Below are 20,715 nucleotides of genomic sequence, written 5' to 3'. Positions count from 1 at the left end.
TTAGATTCATTAACATATATATATATATATATATATATATATATATATATATATATATATATATATATATATATATATATATATATATATATATATATATATATATATGTGGGTAATGCTAAAAAATCTTACATTGTGAAACGGAGGGAGTAGTATAAAAGTACGAGTTCATCAACAATCCTGCAATCCTTGCCGTTGCCGCTCGTCTCATCTGCTGGTGCTGGGAGGTCATCCGCCGTTGCTGTCGCCGGAAGGTGCCTGCTCCGCGCGGCGCTCCGCCTCCGTCGAACCGCTGTCGGCACAGGGAGGACTCCGCGTGGCGGACTCTGGTTCCCGATCCAACCGCCAGCACTGCGGGGAGGTGGGTAGGGACTCGGGAGAGGGCAAAACGGAGCAAGGGGAGGGAGGGGACCCTGTTTTATAGGCCAAGGAGGGAGTGCCGACCATGGGAGGGACCGAGAACGATGCCGGAGGATGTGGCCGGCGGCATCAATGGCGACATTAATTTGAATGAACTTCAAATCCTGGCGATTGGGGACGGGATTAGAGGGGGAAAATTAGGGTAAATAATGAGAAGGGGATGGGGATTCCATTTTTGCAATTAATTTGGCTAGAACTCGCATGGGGGAGCAGAATTAGGGGCCGGCGGCACATAGGGTTTCACTGGAGAGAGAAGAGGAGGTCGGCGGGAGGAAGGGGACGGGGTCTAACCAATGGGACCCACGGGAGGCGTGGTCAGCGCGTGCGGGCGCACGTGTGTTGCGCATGCGACGGGTGAGGGTAGGGATGGTAATTTAATCCGTTTGTCCGTTTACCCGTGGGTAAATACCCTAATAGAGTTGGGTATGTTCTCCATTTAGTATCCATGGGTTTTTTGTGGGGTCAAAACCTATAATCAACGGGCGCACGGGCATGGGTAGTCACTACCCATGCCCGCTTCGCCCGTTTACCCGCAAAAACCAACTGATATGTGGTCCCTCAGTCAAATTAGTATAATGCCACCATCTAGTATTGATGAACTTGTAATACTTGTATGGTTAAACTTGGTGGAACTATACCCTTTCTTAAACTGTGATAATGTCTCTGCTTGTGGAGATTTATGGTTGAAGTGCTGAACTGTGAGTCTGTAACGGGTAAACGGGCATGCCCATGGGTAGTGTTCCTTACCTGTCATGTAGTAATGGGTATGCCCGCGGGCATGAATTACCTCGCGGGCACGGGCATGGGTAGTGCCTGTCGTGCCCGACTGCCATCCCTAGGTGAGGGGGAGGGGCGCCAGGTGCTGGGCGGCTCAGCTTGGGCTAGGCGGCCGAGTGGCATGGACCAGGTGGGCCGGGAGGAGGGGGAGGCCCGAGAGAGAAGAGAAAGGGAGGGAGAAAGGAAGGACTTCGGCTGCGAGCCGAGGAAGAGAGAGGAAGACTTTGGGCCAGACTTGGCCCAAAGGAGGAAGGAGGATTATTTTTAATTTTTCTTTTTAATAAACTTTGTTAAAATTGGAGGTCAGTGATTCTGAGTTACGCAATTCAATTCCCTTGATTTATGAAAAGACTAAAGTGAAAAACTCCATCTAAGCACAAGTTGATGGGTGTAAATACACTTCACTGGTTAGTAATTGTAGGACATTATCTCATTCCTTTTTGAGGCATTGCTAATACAAAACTGAAAAATTGTTAACTACTTCCTCCGTTTCATAATGTAAATCTTTCTAGCATTATCCATATTCATATAGATGTTAATGAATCTAGATATATATATATGTGTGTCTAGATTCATTAACATCTATATGAATATGAGCAATGCTAAAAAGTCTTACATTATGAAACGGAGGGAGTATATCTTGGTGTTAAACTTGTTAATATCATCTAGGACTTTGAAATGTGTGGGATTTTGAAATGCTAGAACATCATTCTTTGCTTCTAAGGGAGCAATAATGAGTGAACGGAAACAATGAGTGAAGGATGCTCCAAAAGAAGAAAAAACAGTTGGCATTCTTCCTTTAAACTTTCTAAAAATGAGTGTACGAATATAATTTGAAGAGTAGTATATATATACAAAAAATTACCATGTGGAATTAGTCCATTTTTTTAAGTTCATCACCTGAGAATCTTTGCAAGGAAAGGATTTCTGTTATGAAACCAGTTTTCTCGTGTAAAATATGATACAAAACTTCATACGTGGAACTTTGCATTTTTAGCTTCTGGTTTAGACAACAGAAGTTATCTCCTTCCAGCTTATATCTTTATTGTCCATAGGCATTCTTGTGTTTGTGCCCATTGTTAAATTCTAGTCAAGGAAAATAGGAATGAATTTTGATTGCAGCTTCTTTCCTTGAGTTCCGGACCAATTCTCTAGCTTAGAAAACCGAGTCTAATTCGACTATTACAATCTTGTCGAAAACTGGATAATGCAACGCTATCTTCAATGTCAACTACACTATCAGGCATGATAGCTGATTCATATGTGTATGTGAGTATGTCCCTGTTATCTAAGCCCAGGTCAACATGGCCTTTGGAAAGCTATATGATACAATGTTAGATAAGATGTAACGATGGCATGAAGAATAATTACATGCAGATATTTTTTTAGAAGAGATGATTCTTGCTTATTATAAAAAAAATTGATTCTACGACTTTTGGTCAGCACAAGTTCAACAATGCGTCACCATACAAGTATCTTTTTTACATTTTACAATTGTCGTCAATTAACCTCCATTGCATTAGCTCTTTGATTTTTTATGATGCCTAAAATAAACTAGCCAAACAATGGGATGTACGGTACTGTTCTAGGTACATACACGTATTTCATTTCTTCTGCTTCAATATACAAACTAACATAATACTAAATGCATCATATTATATACATGTGCATCCAGATGTTTGAGACGGCCTAATAAATGTATCGTCCTCCACGATCAGGTGAAGATTGCCTTAATATGTAGGGCAATCAATCTAGAACCGAGCGACACTGACACTACCTCATCTCCTGAGAGGGACTGATCTGGAAGTGAGTGACTGATTTGGAAGTGAACATGAAATCGATAATGACAAACAAATATTACATTTTTTTGCATTTGGTTGTCATGTAATAAATAAAAAAATTAAGGTTTAGTTCATGAATTACCAATGTATTGCTTACAATAATGTTATTTTTACTTGGTTCCTACTATGATTCTTTAATGATGTATAATAATTGTATTTTCTTCAATTTTATGTATCAACGTGCCTTGCACGTGCACGCTTACTAGTTATTATAAAGAATCACTCAAACAAAGAGTGTAGTTCAAACAAAATTAAACACAATCAAGTAAAAATAAAGCCGACCAAACCAATATAAATAGCACACAATTATTCAAATCAATTTGTGAATCTCCAACCATAGTTGGCAAAAAGTTGCATGACCGTCATCTCAAGCTTACGATATACAACCTTCAGAAGCTCTCATCTTCATCACACCTTTGTAGTTGTGCCCAAGACCGGAGCCAATATGTTGCCCTAAAAATTACCTGCATATATGAGAAAGATGGTGATTTGTTAAAAACCAAATCATTCATACTCAACCATAGAGCCCAACATATAGCAGATGCTTTTACAGGTATTAGTTTGATTTTCTTCTTGTCAACCCCCAAAATCCAACCATCAAACATATGGTATTAGGAAGGTATAAGCCAAAAGCAAACTGTACCGCCCTCCAAACAAATTTTGCAAAATAACAATCCATAAAAAGATGTTGGATAGTCTCATTTTTCATGCAGAAGCAACATCTTAAGCTTCTATTCCAATTTCTTCTTGCCAAATTATCTCTGGTTAACACAACCCCTTTGAGCAAGTATCACATAAAGATTACTTATTTCCTTTCTTGTTTGCAACAGTAGTTATTTCCTTTCTTCTTTTAATCTCATGCACATCATTGGATCTATCTAGATCTATTTATTTATTTGTTTCCATTTACACGGTCTAGTTTTTTTTCTAGTAATTCCCGAATTTATCTAAAACATTATTGTGCCACGTGGCCCAATCAACAACTGACAAAAGTTCCGGCTTGAGATTGATTGATTGATTGACATGGGTTATTCAACATTGCAATGTTGGTAAAAAAGGGTATTAAAAAGGATACTCGTCCGATGCATGGAAAGCTAGCGTAGTCATCGTAGTGGCGGTTGCAGGGCATGGGCGAGGACAGAGGAGGTGGCATTGGGGATGGTTGGTGTCGGCATTGTCGATATCACCGCTGCGGCTGTGATGGCGCTCGACTACTTCTAGTCGGTTGATCAACACCACCAGTCTACACCCATCGTCTCTATCTAGACTTTAGACATCATGCCGTCACAACTGCGGAGTGTCACTGCCCTGCCGCCTCCACTGATACTAACACCACCACTCCTCACCAGCCATCGCCGCCTTACCAACCATCGCGATTTGATCTTCTTCTCGATATGGATCAATCAATCTGTGCATGGTTGCCGCTAGAGGGTGCATGCATTAGTATATGGAGGAGTGATCTGGCTTGTCTCATCTTGCCATGCAAACATAATCTAAATCGATATGTTAATGCGGCTTACACGGGATGGAAAACGAAGTGGGAGTGCACGAACAATCCGAAGGTCGCTTGGATTAACGGACAACGTAAACGATTTTTTTTTGCCTTTTAACTATATATAGTAGAGAAATGCATGTTTAGTAAAAAAAATGAAAATGTGTGTAGCTTTTCAGTAATTAGAAACTTTTGTTTAAGAGCACTTAGATTTTCTATTTTTACTGCATTCGATTGACCAGTTATGGCGTAGCCTCGACGATGGCGTCATTTTTTCTATTTTCTTTTACATTTTAAGCTTAAGTGTATCTCTCTTTGTTTTATTTGAGCTCTGATTTTAGAGACATGCTTGGCATATAGACAATATTGATTTTTCATTCCAATATGTCATTACTTATTTCCTATTTTATTATATCTTCTTTATTTTGTTTCCTAATTTTTCTTTTGCAATTTTCAGAAGGTGATGTTACCGGTTTAATTTATTGAGAATTAGCATAGAAGTCTCAAGAGAGACTACAAGCTGCAAGAAAGCTTGAGCACTGTGGCATCTTTTCTTGCTCCATTATTGTTCTTTTCTTCACAAAGGAGTCTCTCATTTATCATGGAAGCTAGATGCGCCAAGTAGACCAATTAGCTGGCTGGTCTCCAGCCAGCTTTAGAAGTATTGATTGATATGATATATTGTGCATGTTACCTCTACATCTATAAGTTGATGATGTGGTCAAAATTAGATGTAGCAAAGACCAACCAGCTTTAGAAGTATTGATTGATATGATATATTGTACATGTTACCTCTACATTTATTAGTTGATGATGTGGTCAAAATTAGATGTAGCATTCATCTCCTTTATAAAACTTGCCCTTAGGCTGCGTTCGATCTTCCTGTTTTGAGAAAGATTTTTGACACACACAAAACTTGAAAATTGGATTTATTTAATTTTTAAAAATAACTTCTATATAGTAATTGTTTACAAAAAACACATCATTTAATAATTTGAAAAGCGTGTTAACAGAAAACGAGGAAGTTGAAGTTTGAAGTTTAGAAATAGAACAAGGCCTTAGATCGAGTCCATGCTAGGGTTTCACCCTAAGGGCAATTGTGACATTGTCTTAGGGGTCTTAGGCTATAAATAGAGGGCAGGATGCAAGGATGGTGATATCCCTTCTGATAGTCTCTTGTGTAGCTCTTTGAAAGAGTTTTGGTTGAGTTGTGTATGGGTTGCCCTCTTTTATGTTTGAATTCATATTTAATTGAAGGTGTATGTTTGCTCCCCGCTGAGAGGATGTATGGTCAAAGAAAACCATTTATCAAGTATTTTCTTTGAAGTAGAGGCAACATGATAAACAAGGATGTATGGTCAAACAGCACAAAACCTCATATGAGTCTCATATCAAAACAAATGCATTGTTATCCTTATATAACCCTCGTTTCTAACACTCCAGATAACCCTGATTCCAACACAAATATAGATACTTTATTACATACTACTGAAACTTGAAACTGACAAACACATGAAAATGTGAAATCTCCTAAGGCGGTATTGCAAAAAATATGAAATCTCCTAAGGCAGTATTGCAAAAAATATGAAATCTCCTAAGGCAGTATTGCAATAAGACTCACAACTCCAGCAAAATACGACAGTTCCCATATCAACATTTTGTTATTATTCATCTACATTTCTTAAGACAGATAAATCAACAACTTATCAACTGTTAGAAAAAGCAATTAAATCAGATTTTGTACATACAATCAGCAAGCACAAATATACTGGCTACTCCATGTTACAGCTTCACTACGTGCATATACCATCACTTTACATAATTATACAATATCTTTTCCCCAACTTGTCAGCCTAAGGTTTTGTAGATGCAGCATCTGCCTCAACATCAAGTTCAGCTTCGCGCCATTGTACCAAGTATCGTCTAGCCCGCTCATTTCGGAGCACAATTAATTAATGAGATAGGCTGGCAATTTACTAGGCATAAGTGGTCATGCTTATCGAACAAAGCCCGAATATAGTGACGGTCAAGAGTCTATAAATATATATAAACATATAATTCATTTATTTTTCCCACAAAAATTACAAATAGAAAAGCAAAAATAGAAACGGAAAAGCAAAAGAAAAACATTAATTACCCCTGTAGCATGCATCAAAAACATTAATTACCTTACATGTAGCATGCATCAGAGGGTCAACCATAACCATAGCCTATCCATGCTCTTTTTACATTCTTAATGACAATCTCTCGTAATTTGGACTAGCTATTCGACGGTCAAGAGTCTATAAATATATATAAACATATAATTCATTTATTTTTCCCACAAAAATTACAAATAGAAAAGCAAAAATAGGAACGGAAAAGCAAAAGAAAAACATTAATTACCCCTGTAGCATGCATCAAAAAACATTAATTACCTTACATGTAGCATGCATCAGAGGGTCAACCATAACCATAGCCTATCCATGCTCTTTTTACATTCTTAATGACAATCTCTCGTAATTTGGACTAGCTATTCGACTTATCTTCCAATAAGCAGCTTGTATCATCTACTTTATAAAACTTGCCCTTAAGCTGCTTTCGATATCTCTGTTTTGAGAGAGATTTTTAACGCACGCAAAACAAAAAATACCATTAGCACATGATTAATTAAGTACTAATAATTATAAACTTGAAAATTGGATTTATTTAATTTTTTTGAATAACTTATATATATATATATATATTCAAAAAATGCATCATTTAATAATTTGAAAAGTGTGGTAACGGAAAACGAGGAAGTTGAAGTTTTAAATTGAGAAATAGAACAAGGCCTTAGATTAAGTCTAGGGTAGGGTTTAACTCTAAGAACAATTGTGATATTGTCTTAGGGGATCTTAGGCTATAATAGAGGGGCGGATGCAAGGGTGGTGATATCCTTTTGATAGTCTCTTGTGTAGCTCTTTGAAAGAGTTTTGGGTGCGTTTGTGTGGGTTGCCCTTGAACTTTTGTGTTTGAATTCATATTTAATTGAATTGTTAGTTTGCTCCTCGTTGAGTGGTTGTTTTGCAACACTTATACAGTGGAAATGATTTGAGGAATTTTTTTGTGTTATTGCCTTCTCTATTTAAATTCCGTAATTATTTTCTGTGATTTGGATCTTGTCTTGCCATGATGGTTGAGGCAACCTCATTTGTTTTTCATCCACATTCAGAGAAGCATAGTTTTAGAATACATAAAATGATTAGAAGTTAGAAGCTGAGAAATTTAGTTTTTTCATGTTTTCAAAAGCTGGTTACCGACTAGCTGCTTCTCAGAATTTTAAACCCCAAATATACCCTAAGAGTTGTCGCTGAATCTATACTTTCTATATAGTTATGTCAAGGGATACCCGCAGACCGTATTCTGATGGTATTGGGTATGAGGATCTACACGATACGACATCAAGCACACAAGGAGATAGAGATTATACTGGTTCAGGCCCCTCGTAAGGTGACAGCCCTAATCCAGTTTATATGAGATTATGGAGAAAACCACATAGTACAAAGAAGACAACTGAACTCTGAGATTACTGACGAGATCCTTGTCGAGAGGGGCTCGAAGAGATCTATCGGCGAATAGGCTTCAAGTCCTCTAGATTGCTTCTATGGTGGTGGGTGTCTTGCACTAAGGATTCGATACCATGAACCTCTCAGGGGGTGTGTGTATATACCATAGGTCAGCTTGGTCTCCAAGTAGAACTCAGAGACATCGGACCCCGCATGATACAACACAGTCTTTCCCTTCTCTAGGTAGGACACAGATATGACCCTACTCATAAAAGATATTTACCATACAGATTCACTTAATTCCTTAATTTACACGTGTTCTTTCCGTATACCATGAGATATACCATATTCGTATATCCCACAACTCCTAGGATAGATGGTATGCCTTATCTGTAACTCTGACAGTAGCCCCCGACTTCAAATCAAATGAGTATTCGTTCTTGTACCCAGACTTCTCAATCAACGATGTCGTGTTCTCTTGATTGTTGTCGAAAAATCGAGAAGACGTGAAACATGCGACATCAATGACGGAAGAACAACAATTTTTAAATGAATTTGAATTGAAACCTAACTAGGAATCAAATACAACACAATATGGAAACCTCTCTGCAGCACCATCAGTTTGTTTTGGCTCTTGCAGTGGAACTAGAAGGATTTTGTTTTCGTGGGCCACTCCATCACATGGGCCATGAAGTTAGCTTTCCAGCAAGTGCTTACACGTCCAAAATGGACTCTGGACGAGAGAAAAACAAATGTTTTAGTCGAGGTATGTCCAGGCTGACCCAAACCGAATCCGAATTGAATATTTTCTTTCTTATCTTCAAATTCCTTGTTTTGGAAGGCTTCAATTCGTGGGAAAATTTGTAGATGGACTCCATCCCTACCCAAGATGGGCCTTAGGATAGTAGAACTCCATCCAAGCATGTCGTGCAAGGCCCATGTTCATCATCAATACCACTGCTCGTGCATCAACCGGTCTGCTTGCGCAACATGCCTTCAACTTGCAATTGTTGGTGATAGAAAACTCTGAATGATGTGACGCTACCTCCCGCTGGACCCACATGTTGTTTATGCATGCCAATGGTTCATATATCTCATGTCTGAAAGTAATAAAGTGACAAATATTATGTAGCATCAAATTCTCATATATTTCACACATAGACTTATAGAGAAACGAGTTAACCTTATTTTCTGATCCGCATGCAAAGGACAAGTACAATTTGTAGGTAGATCCTCATCATCCTCCCCTTCTTCAAGAAAAGCTGTCATCGGCTTTTCGTAATCTAAAATTGTTCTAAACAAAGAGAATGTTGTGTATGCATGTGTTGACGGTCCTTAAATCATAATATCTGACCGTCAATACCTGCATATAATGAAATAAAACATGGTATCCAACTTAGTGGTAGGGATTATTACTAATCATTTCCACTAGTGTTAGTGAAATATGTGTATGCAGGTAATTTGAGGAGAAAACACATCTGTCATGCGACAAAATGCACCTCTGCACATTCAGGACGCGTTTACACGGATTAGAGGGCCCATATGTCAATGAAAACAACTTATAATTGGGCCAAAACATAGTATATGATGTTGGGGGCCCATTAAGCTACCTCCTGGCCGAAGAGGCGGCCGAGAGGAGGGTTTTTTGGTTCGGCCGAACCCGCTTTGTGGCCGTTGATCGCCATCTTCCACGTGTACGCTGCTGATCACTTCTCAATGGCGGTTGCGGGGCATTTCCTACAATTCCCATCAATGTAACCGTTATTTGGAGCCTATAAAAGGATGAGCTCACTCTCATTTCCAACATATAACTTTGAGCTGAATTACAAGAGACTCTATTGTATCTTTTATACATTAGAATTAGGTAGAGAGTGAGGGGAAGCTCTGTAGGATTGCCCGGAAGTTTGGCGCTCATCAGACTTCTACCTCGACGAGTGTAGCTTCCTAGGAGGAATTCTGGAGGAGTACCAGAGCTGTCGGTACACTCTGCTCCGGGTTCAGAGAATCTTCTTCTATTAAGTAAGCATTCGAGATCCTTTCTTATGTTATTTAATACTTAGTCTAAGTGAGATATATTTTCATCTTTGCGGGTTCATTGTTTAGTATTCGTACTAAGTGCTCTAGTACTAGGACTCTGGATAAAGAAGGAAATTTCTGTACAAGTATTAGAGTAGAAATTAATAACTTAGACGTTGTGTCTAGGTTAGAGATTACCTTTATTTGTTGTGTATTCCACGGATTTGTCAGAGGTAGACGACAGGTGGTGACAGCCCTGAATCTCGTCCAAGTAATCCTCCATGTCCAGTTACATCATAGAGCTATAGCCGGAACCACGCTGGTAGACCAGCAGGGGTCAATGCCCGAAGCAACAGATATGAAATTACCTTTGCTTAGCTTAGATAATTAAAACTCATAGAAAGTCGTCTCTAGCCTAGCCTGCCTAGCATTAGTTGTTGTCCTTGGATAGCCTTAGTCTTAGATAGATTACACACGTTCCCTGAGTTCGATATCCTTTTAGGGTCACCCGAAGGTGAAGTGCTATAGAGGTATTTCGTGTGCTTGTGGATTTATCTGTGGTCATAGGAAATACAAACAACATGATATATGTATCTGTCATTAGTTTGAATGTTCCCTTGTTTACCAACAATAGAATAAGCATAGCAGCCATAGGACATGCATATTGTATCAACATTTGCACAAATTAGTTTCTGATTGCTTACATCAAACCTAGTCATATCATTTGAAGTTCTAGATGTTGATTTGGAAGTTGGAGTGAACAAAACATTTTGTTGTCCACTCTGAGAATCTTAGAACTAAAATTAATACAAGTTCTATAATTATATGTCTAAAGACTTCAAAACATAGAGATTTACATATTTACAGTTCTTCTGTAAAGTAAGAAGGAGGACAACACCAAGTTAAATACATTGCATTTTCAGATTTCTTGATCAATCCAAAATTCATGTCATGACCATACATGTCACCCTAAAATGAAGAAACGCCCATGACTAAGTGAACATATAAAAGCATAAATGACTTCCATGCAAATAACAATAGAGTTGTCGCAAAAAAAAGTAGCGAATATTTTTGAATCATACCATCAATAGTTGAGTGCAACGTCCAAAAAATTTAACTGCTTCAGCATGTTGTCGGTTATTGCTGAGGCTCACCCTAGAAGATGGTTGAAGTGGTGGTGGTTCTTCACTAACTTTTGTTGCCTAATAATTAACATTGTTTAAAAACAAGTATAAGGCAGATTAGTTAAGGAATAGATTATATTTGTTGATTTAGTAATTGGCATACCTCATTAGTTTGTTTGCAAGGATTGTTCTTTTCTGATCTTTGCTGGTTATTTTTGTGATATTTGTCGAGCCAGTTTTTCTTTCTCTTTGACCCACTTGTCGTGTCTGTCTTTTCTTGAGGCCAACAACATGTGCAAAGCTACTAGATGCTTGAGTTGTATCTTGTGCTTCAAACTGATTGCCATTAGTAATAGACAACTGATCAATTTTCTCTTCAACTTGCTAACATAAGCCATCAATTACATTGTCAACTAATAAAAAACATTCTTCAAATCCAGCTGTCCGAGAGGCCAATGAGAAATCTGTGTGAAAGGAACTTGTAGCGACGTGTCACATCTAACATTGGATCTTCTTATACATTTTTCCCATTTGCATCCTTTGCAGCTCTAGGATGTGCCACCTGTGTCCATCTACCCAGGACATACTGCTCAGGTAGCTGCTTAATATTCATCAAAACAAGAGCTTTTAATGCATGGCTGCACAATATTCCAGTTCTCTCAAATAGTTTACAAGTGTAGGAAACTGTGCGCTCGTAACTATTACTAAGAACTATATGTCATCCTCAAGTACAAAATCCTCACCAAGAGATCAATTTCTAACAATATATGTATTTCCTTCACTTGATGGCCTTGTATAAGCTGCCATGCATCTTTCATATTAACTTTGAAAGGCTTCAAATATCTGTGTTGTGTATCACTTGCTTGCTTGCAACAACATTGGAGTTCTCATCTTGATTCATGGCAACCTTTGTCTTGACTCACACTTTGACTGTATTTCTTTCTCTCTCTCTCTTTGCTTGGACAACCCTCTCAAAGTGCCCAAAGAAGCGAATAATGTACAATTCTGAATTAAGGTATTCTTTCAAGTCATTGTTCAAACTTTCACTTAATTGAGTACTTCGCATTCCTAGTGTGTACAAGTTCTTCATGTGGCATTTAGCCCATTTCTTTTTTAGCTTATAAATGCTACCCAACCATGTTTGTTTCTGTATCCTACTTCTTATACTAGCAAATACATCTTCAAATTTTTCTTCGCTCTCATACTAGTACATGCATGCAGTAAAATCACGAAGAAGATTTGAATTATCACTCCTACCTTGGTTCAAATGCTTGATTGCATTGTAATTAATATGCCACGTGCATAATCCATGCCATGCTTCTGTAAGTACCTCTACAATTACCTTTTCCATTGCAACATCTTGATTAGTATAGATGGTTTTTGGTTGTTTGTGGCTATAAGTTGATAAAAATGTTTCAAAAAGCCATGTAAAAAAATCAAATGATTCATCATACATAAGATAAGAGCAACCCCAAATACTACAATTTCTCTAAAGTGGTTGAATCCAACAAACACACCAAAAGGTCAGATATCTTGATTAGTTCCAAAGACAGTGTCAAATGTAACAACATCACCAAAGTGAGCATAATCAAATAAGCATTTTAGCATCAGCCTATAATATATGTTATCTGTTCTACACTGTCCAATTGTATAGCATAAGGGAACATATGATTCTCCACACTCTAATTATGAAAATAATATAGCAAGCTTCCAGCTTCACCATACTTTAGCTCTCTTTAGCGTTTAGTGCGCAGATAGTTCTTGTGGCCACGACATGTGTAGCCTAGGTTAGCAGTTCCTCCAACACGATGACTAGCCAATTCATGAGCAATTCTAGGCTGAATACCAGTACTATCTGCTATTTTAATCTTGAATGCCTGCAATTCAGTTATTCGTCATTGTGATGGCATCAAGTGATGGGTTCAGGGGTTTGATGTATATGATTATGCTCAAGAACCAAATCATGTATCTCATATTTTCCTAGCACTCGATTCAGGGTAACTCCTGATGGAAATAACATGCTTGGAGACATTGATCATTTCATCAATTTAAATGCCTAATGCTTAGCCGCACGATCAGCATGTGTTGGATGAAAAGATGCTTGCATACAACAACCTCTGCTGATCGAGTCAATCACCTGAAGACTTGGTTCTCACGTGAAGAGAGAACGTGCGCTTGTGGCCGTTTGGCGGCTGCGTTTCTCACGGAGCCGATCCGGCTTTGACGCAGAGGAGCAACGGATTGAGCGTGAGCTGCCATTCAGTGTTAGCTCTATATAAGAGTTAGGGAGACGTCCTTGAAAGACACAGAACACAACAGCCATCTACTCTGAAATTCCTCTACTGCCGCCGTGTTGCGTCGCCGTTGATCCAAGCCGGCTGTGGTGCTGCACGGGGGCGGTGTAAAGGTTTCTGGGCAGCGTATTTCTACGTGGCCGCTCGACATCATCGATTGACTGCACTGCTTCGACTCATTGATCTCCGTCGATCCATTCAGTGAGTGAATTCTTTCGTTTACAAAGGAAAGGAACCAGTGCATTTCTAATCTAGTTTTGTTCGTACCTGAGTTTTGTATATGCATGGCACTGTTCATCTAGATTAAAATATTACGGCTAGATTACCATTGTGATTAGCCTAATGACCTACTTGGTTTGGTTATTTATGTCTTGTTTGATATCTAGAATGATAGAATTTATGAGTTTTTCTTGTCCTATCATGTCGCAAGTAGGTTATGCTTGCTGTATATGCTTTCAAATAATAATGCTTGGAATAAAATTAATGGCTAAGTATGCATTATTGCCAATAACTCCCATACGAACTTTGCATCCAGTTCTAGTCTCAACTCGAGGAGTCTTTATCAAATGATCTCTTTTATCCTTTCTTCTTAAGCCTTCTTGTTGCAAACAAATCCAAGTGATGTAACCTTGCCATTAAGGCTGTGTTCTTGGGCCTGTTTGGGGGAGCTTCTAGCTGCTCCAGCTTCTCCCAGAATTAGAAGCTCCCCAAACAGTTCAGCTTTTGGTTTGGATTCTGAGAAGCTGTAGTTGTAGAATCCAGAAAATGAACTAGAAGCCAAAAGCTGGGAAACCCAGCTTTTCCAGATTCTCAGAAGCTGGTTACCAATCAGCTGCTTCTCAGAATCTAAAGGTCTATTTGGTTGTTGCCTAACATTGCCACAACTCAATTTGCCATAGGTGTGGCATGGCAAACAAAGTGTGGCCAACAATTTGTTGGCCAGAAGTGTGGCATTGTTTGGCTAAAAAATGAGTATATGACATGTAGGCCCATAGAACAAGAAAGTGTGGCTTGCCACAACTGAAACAAGCAACCAAACGCTAAACTAATAATTTATGGCATGCCTAACATGTGGTGTGGCAATGTGTGGCACCTAACCAAACAACCCCCCCCCCCAAACAGGCCCCTTAGAGCAAGTTTAATAGTATAGCCAACTACTAGCTCCAATTTATCTGTAGCCAATCTAACAGCTCATTTATACAATAGTTACATACTACACTATTACACTAGTAGTACTTGGTCCCGCCTGTCATACGCACACTGTGTCTTGGAGTCCGTGCTACAGCTGGCTACAAATCTGTAGCCCGCTGCCCTTATCTCTCTTCATTTATCTCCTTAAAATATTTTTGCAGCTAGCTTATAGCCTGCTATTGTACCTGCTCTTATGTCCATGTTCCCAACCTTACTCTCTCGTTTACCGCGCGCACGCTTTTAAAACTGCTAAACGGTGTGTGTTTTGCAAAAATTTTCTATAGAAAAGTTGCTTCAAAAAATCATATTAATGTTTGAAGTTTTCTATAGAAAAATCCATTTTTGAAGTTTTTTAAAAACTAATAATTAATTAATTACGCATTAATCCATTGCTCCGTTTTCCATGTCGGAGGTGAGGTTCCCAACCCTAACCCTTACCTAAGAACACAGCCCAAGTTTGCTAGTATTCTCACATCGTTTTCTAACATCAAAACCAATTTGACCCCCATAATGGTTCCAAAACTTTTGAGCCTCAACGAAGCTACTAAATGTCTGCTACTTTGTGGTACCCAATTAGGTAAGGTGTTTTCTCTGTAGAAAATATAGCATTGAAAATGTTTTTATGTTGCCGACAGAAAGGGTTGGGACATATGGTCTCATATAAACTAACAATTGTATTGCTTACTTGTTAGATGTAGAAACAGGACAGGGAGATTGAAGAGAAGAATCTTCTTGCTGCCCATCAGACTGAATCATGCTGCAGTTCTTCTCTGTAGAAAATAGAACATAGAAAACTTCTTCACATGGAACAAATGCTGTTGATCGTGTGAAAGAATTATATTGCTTACCTGCTAGATGTAACAACTGGAACAGAATATTGTTGATGAGATGAACTTCCTTGCCATCTAATGGAGAATGAATCGCACTGCAAGTCGTCTCTATTTTTGTTGGTGTCTTTCATTCAATCTAAGTATTGCAATATGTGGCTGGTTTGACATGTTTGACGATAGTAATACCAACTAATATTAAGGAATGTGGACCGTCTCATGTTTTGGCGGCAAGAATGAGAGCGGTAAAAAGGTTTTCCGCTAGAAACAAAGAAGCGTGAGCTTTTGGATAACTAACAAGCACTTCAATAATAGCAAGCTAATAATATAGCTAACTTGTTGGCTATAATATTTTTTGCAATCTTTTCTTAGCCCACATATATAATAGTATTTACAATTAATATATGGCCCAAATTTCTTGGTTCTTGTGTTCAAGCCGGCTATAAATTTATAGCCCGCTTCTCCTCTTTCTCCTCTCTTCTCTCCTTCATCTCAACATTTAGTCGACTTATAGCCTCCAATTATACTTGCTCTAACAACCTACTACATTATTAGCCATTGATCTTGGGTGTGGATGATTAGGATGGAGAGAATGCCACCCCTGCCATTACTATGCAATGTTAAGACGATACAAACTCATTCTGCATTGCAGCCAAAATTTATGCTTATAAGACGAAATTTAAATGTCAAACCTTAAATTTGAAGTTAATTTTAAGGTTTTTTATCATAATTTATTTTTCATACTTTACTTCTAAATCACAAATAATACATATTTAAAAGTTTTATTTACAAATTATTTTTCGTTTATAAATATTCCGTTTCGCTTATTCAATTCATCTATACTAATATAAAAAGGAGGAGTTGCCCCCCTCCAATCCTACCAGCCAATTCACTTGGATCAATCCCTACCATCCGTCCACATCTATCTACTAATCCGGACCGTCCATCTTCTATCCTAATCCGTTCTGTCGTCCTCCTAATGAGCGCTGATCCTTGCACGGCTCTTCCTGCTAGGGGTGGGCATTCGGTCTAACTGAAAATTTCGGTCTCGGTCTTCGGTCTTTCGGTCTTTTCGGTCTTTGAAAAGTGAAGACCGAATTTCAGTAAAAAATGTCAGGACCGACAAATTCGGCCTCGGTCTTTTCGGTCTCGGTCTCGGTCCTGACCGAAATTCAATAATATTTTCATATATGCAAAGAAACAATAGAAATTTTCAACACAAAAATCACAAAAAAAATTCGTAAGCACTTATGAGTAAAGACTCTTAATAGGTTGCATGCTAGAAGAAGTAGGATGTGAAAATTAGAGTTTAATCTTATTAAACATAGTGGATTGTATGTTGCATTTAGACATTTTTTGGTAATTCGGTCTTTTCGGTCTATTCGGTTACCCGAGGAGACTAACCGAATTGACCAAACAAAATTCGGTCTTTCACTACCTAGGACCGAATTGATGACCGAATTTCTCGGTCTCGGTCTTTTCGGTCTCGGTCTCGATCTTTTCTGTTCGGTCTTTTTCTGCCCACCCCTGCTTCCCGCTGCTCCTCACGTGACTCCCGTGATGACCGCGCGTTGACCACGCCTCGCTCCTCTCACGCTGCTCCTCCTCGCTGATTCCAATAGCGACGGCGATTCCACCGATTCCGCCGCTGTTGGATCTCCACTAATTCCATCGATTCCACCAATTTCGCCCCAAAGCGGTGACTCCGCCACACAAAACCCAGCCGCGATGACTCCGCCGTGCGCATCCTCTCTCGCTTGCTCCTCACTCGACCAGCGCTGAGCCACCACCGCACAATCGCATCCCCTTCCGCCGGTGCCACGCCTGGGACTGCCCCCGACGACTATGGACGCACGCCCCCATTGCTCCTCCGCAAATAGCTCCTGAGCTTCATGCGAAGCCCGCGCCGGCCCCACAAAAGTCTCTCCTCCGAGAATCCCTCCCCACGGAATCCCTAAGCTCCTCTCTCTTCCTCAGGGAGCGTCGCCGATCCGTCGGTCGCTGCTCACCCTCCCGTCGCCGGATCCCCTCCCATCATCGGCTGCCACCCGGCGTCTATCGCCGTCGCTGTTGGATGCAGGTCGTTGTCCGGCGTTGACTGCCCTCGCTATTGGATCAAGGCTGTCGCCCATCGTCGGGCGTCATCAACTGCCACCGCCGCTCGCTGGCTCGCCGCCCGATCGAGCAGGCCAGCACCCATCTCCAGCGCCCACCAGGTGAGTTCCCACCCTTGCACTGCAGCCACCCTAGCCACCATGTCCAATTACGATGAAACATTTTCTTTCTTCCCCCTCATTTCTTTCATGTTCTTTGTAGGTGAACCAGGTACAGAGGATGTACTGGAGGCGTGGGGGCTAATCACTAATCAGTCAGATTTTTGTGGATCGAGCTTATTACCTGAGTTTTCTCCTCTTCGGTGATGGAGCCGGTTCAGGTGCGCGCAAAGGAAATAGTTGCTACACCCCCAGAAATCAAGTAGTTTAAATACTTCTTTGTTGAATAAACTAGCATACACGACATAATGGTGGTTCAGTAGTTTTTGTTGTTATAGTTGCTATCGTTGTTTTCTTGTAGGTGAATGTGCTCTTATCCTGATACGTCATAGTGAATCATTGTGGAATGACTGAAATCTGTTTTATTATGGAATGAGCAAAAATTGTTTACTTGCGTCGATGTCGAGAAGGCTATATATGTCGGGAGCTGTTTGGAAAATGTTTTAAAACATTATTGGGAAAGTATTTTGCGGGGCAGTTTGGAAAGGGTTTTATTGGAGCAACGCTGGGAATTGTACTTTTATTGGATCAATAATGATTGGAAAGGATTTTATCGGAGAAATCTTGATTAGGAAGGTATATGTACGTGTGGTCAGAAATTTATCCCTTTGCAATTCAATAGATGCATTCTCTATTTTGCTAACAAGAATTAATTTGCATTTTTTTGGAAAGAAAACAGACGATGTGCATTGAAAGAATTATTATTCTTTGAGATCTTGATAATATGTTTCTTGTCCAGGCATTCCCATGAGTTGCAAATCCAAGGAAGTTAATAACACCACTTGTCTACAGTATTACAAGTTAATTGATTTATTCCATTACGAGCTAAAGCCCACTGGTATGTTTTTGTTTCTCTGCCATTCACCATTGAAATATGGAATGCCATATTCTTTTTTTCCTTCGATGCACTCATGCACTCTTAATTGTCTGTTCTAATTTCTTCGACCACTAATAATTTGCAGTTTGATATTGCTTTATCCCGCTGCTTTGCCATTAGAACCAACAAAAGGAGGAATGCCATTAGCTGAGGCAGATTCAATACCAAAGTTGATTGTTTGATTCTAAACGTAATTATCATGGTTTCTTCTGGTCCTTTAATGGTGATATTAAGATTTGGGCAAAATTAGTACAAGAGCTACATGTCCAAAATACCTTGGTAGCTTCCCACTTCTACTATCTCTCCAATTTACTCTTAAATTGTATGATACAACATTATCAAGTTTCATAGTAGTTATTTTGGACTCACCTCTTCAAAGTACTTGTCATCTGGGTTGGGAGGTAATTTCTAAATCTCAGCTCTGCTATTTGATGATCTGACATTCATATTTTACTATATACTTCTTGTCACTAGAATTCCTGCTGCATACGTACTAGCTAGGTATTTCCTCTTACAATAATGGCTGTTAGAATTAGCAGCATGAAACTGATCAGCTCAACTCCATGCTATGTAATACTTGAACAATCTGAGAGTTTTTCTTTACTCCAGAACACCTGAGAGTTGACATATATGATATATTTAACAGATTGTGTTGATTGCGCATAAAGAAGTAGCCCAACATTTTTCTGCTATGCACATGAACATATTGGTACATATTTACAATTCTTTATTTTTACGAGGCACTATGCTACTGATATTCTATTGATTGGTTGCAGCTGAATTTATTTAAAAAAAAACTACTGTTTTTTTTTCACCTACGTTGCCATTCCTCCGTTCCTGCATGTCCACTTTGTTGCAAATCTGGAATTGTGGAGAAACTCTTGATGTTCATCATATGCCAGTTCATACTTTTCTAAATTGCCAAATTGAAAAGAGGGTTACATATTTATTCAGTCCTATCTGCAGGTTGGAAGTTGTATGCAGCTAGCTAGATCACTTTCTTATCACAACTCACAAGATTGCCGCTCTAATAGCTACAGTTTGAATCTAGGATGGTCTGTCATAAGGAGCTTTCATTACTTATATGAACTTTGTTAAATCAAAATTTATCCATTTGTGGCTTTTATTGTTTGAGATTGAAAAAAAAATCAGGTTGCTGCTCAAGAGCAAAAGGCAAAAACATAGGGCAGTGATAAAACTATTTTTGGGCACAGTTAGTCTGTGACCATGTCTTCATAGGCATAAATGAAAGGGAAACTCATTGTTAAGAAACTGAAATGGAAACAACTTTTCCATGGTGATCCAATTGACCATGCTAGGATCTTGGATATCAATACTGTAATTCATAAAGTGCAGAATACATGATTCAGTTGGAGAAAGGCAATACATGAGGAAGATGTTTTGAACAATATATTATCTTAGGTTAAACTATTTTTTTTCTCATCTGGTGTTTTGTACCCTTACAATCGTCTAGCTGTCTAGCTGTTGTAATTCATCAAGTGTTACCAATGTTGAATTGGTTGTACTCTATAGCAACCTAGCAGGACTTTATATTTTGTTCTTTGCAAAATTTGGCATGGAGTGAGAAAGGGATTATGTTTACAATTTTCAAATAAATTAGTGTTAAACAAAAATCCGAGCAGTTTTATACCTAACCAAGGCATTCCCTTTAGTCTTCTTGCCCCCTTGGCACATAGGGTGATAGGGAACAGTTAAAATTCTAAGAAATTTTATACTGAACATGAGCAAATTTTATTTCTCTTAAGTTTTTCTAACAGCTATATTGCTCATTCAAGGAGGCTGATGAAAAATCCAAGATTGCAGTCACACTTTGATGCATGAATATTACTTCCTCCATTTTAAAATATATAATATTATTGACTTGTAGGACATGACGCTTGACTGATAATTTTGTTAAAAAGTTATGTATATATGTGACTTGTTTCATTATCATTAAAGATACCTCAAGCGCAATTCATATTTTCTCAATTCATATAAAAGTATTATGATGCAAGATTGGGAGGATTTCCTTGGTACTAAATAGCAAAAAAAAATA

At 38.9% G+C, this 20,715-nt stretch overlaps 1 long non-coding RNA gene and 1 pseudogene across 4 annotated transcripts; one reads left to right on the top strand and one right to left on the bottom strand.

The window, feature by feature from the left end:
* Positions 1-11,947: 11,947 nt before the first annotated feature.
* Positions 11,948-14,883, bottom strand: LOC136351521 (protein FAR1-RELATED SEQUENCE 5-like; annotated as a pseudogene).
* Positions 14,884-17,055: 2,172 nt separating this feature from the next.
* LOC136351383 (uncharacterized) lies at positions 17,056-20,229 on the top strand. Of its 4 annotated transcripts, none has more exons than XR_010734449.1 (6): positions 17,056-17,725; positions 17,826-17,943; positions 18,084-18,358; positions 18,522-18,620; positions 18,745-19,060; positions 19,626-20,229. It is a non-coding gene; the product is annotated as an uncharacterized lncRNA (long non-coding RNA). The 4 variants fall into 4 exon arrangements; XR_010734452.1 differs by having other exon boundaries at positions 18,084-18,364; XR_010734451.1 differs by lacking the exon at positions 18,084-18,358.
* Positions 20,230-20,715: the final 486 nt, after the last annotated feature.

This window comes from Oryza sativa, chromosome 8 (genome assembly GCF_034140825.1).
Source record: "Oryza sativa Japonica Group chromosome 8, ASM3414082v1".
Lineage (NCBI taxonomy): Eukaryota > Viridiplantae > Streptophyta > Magnoliopsida > Poales > Poaceae > Oryza > Oryza sativa.
The sequence above is the reverse complement of the archived record's forward strand: the minus strand, read 5'-3'. Positions and strand labels throughout refer to the sequence as shown.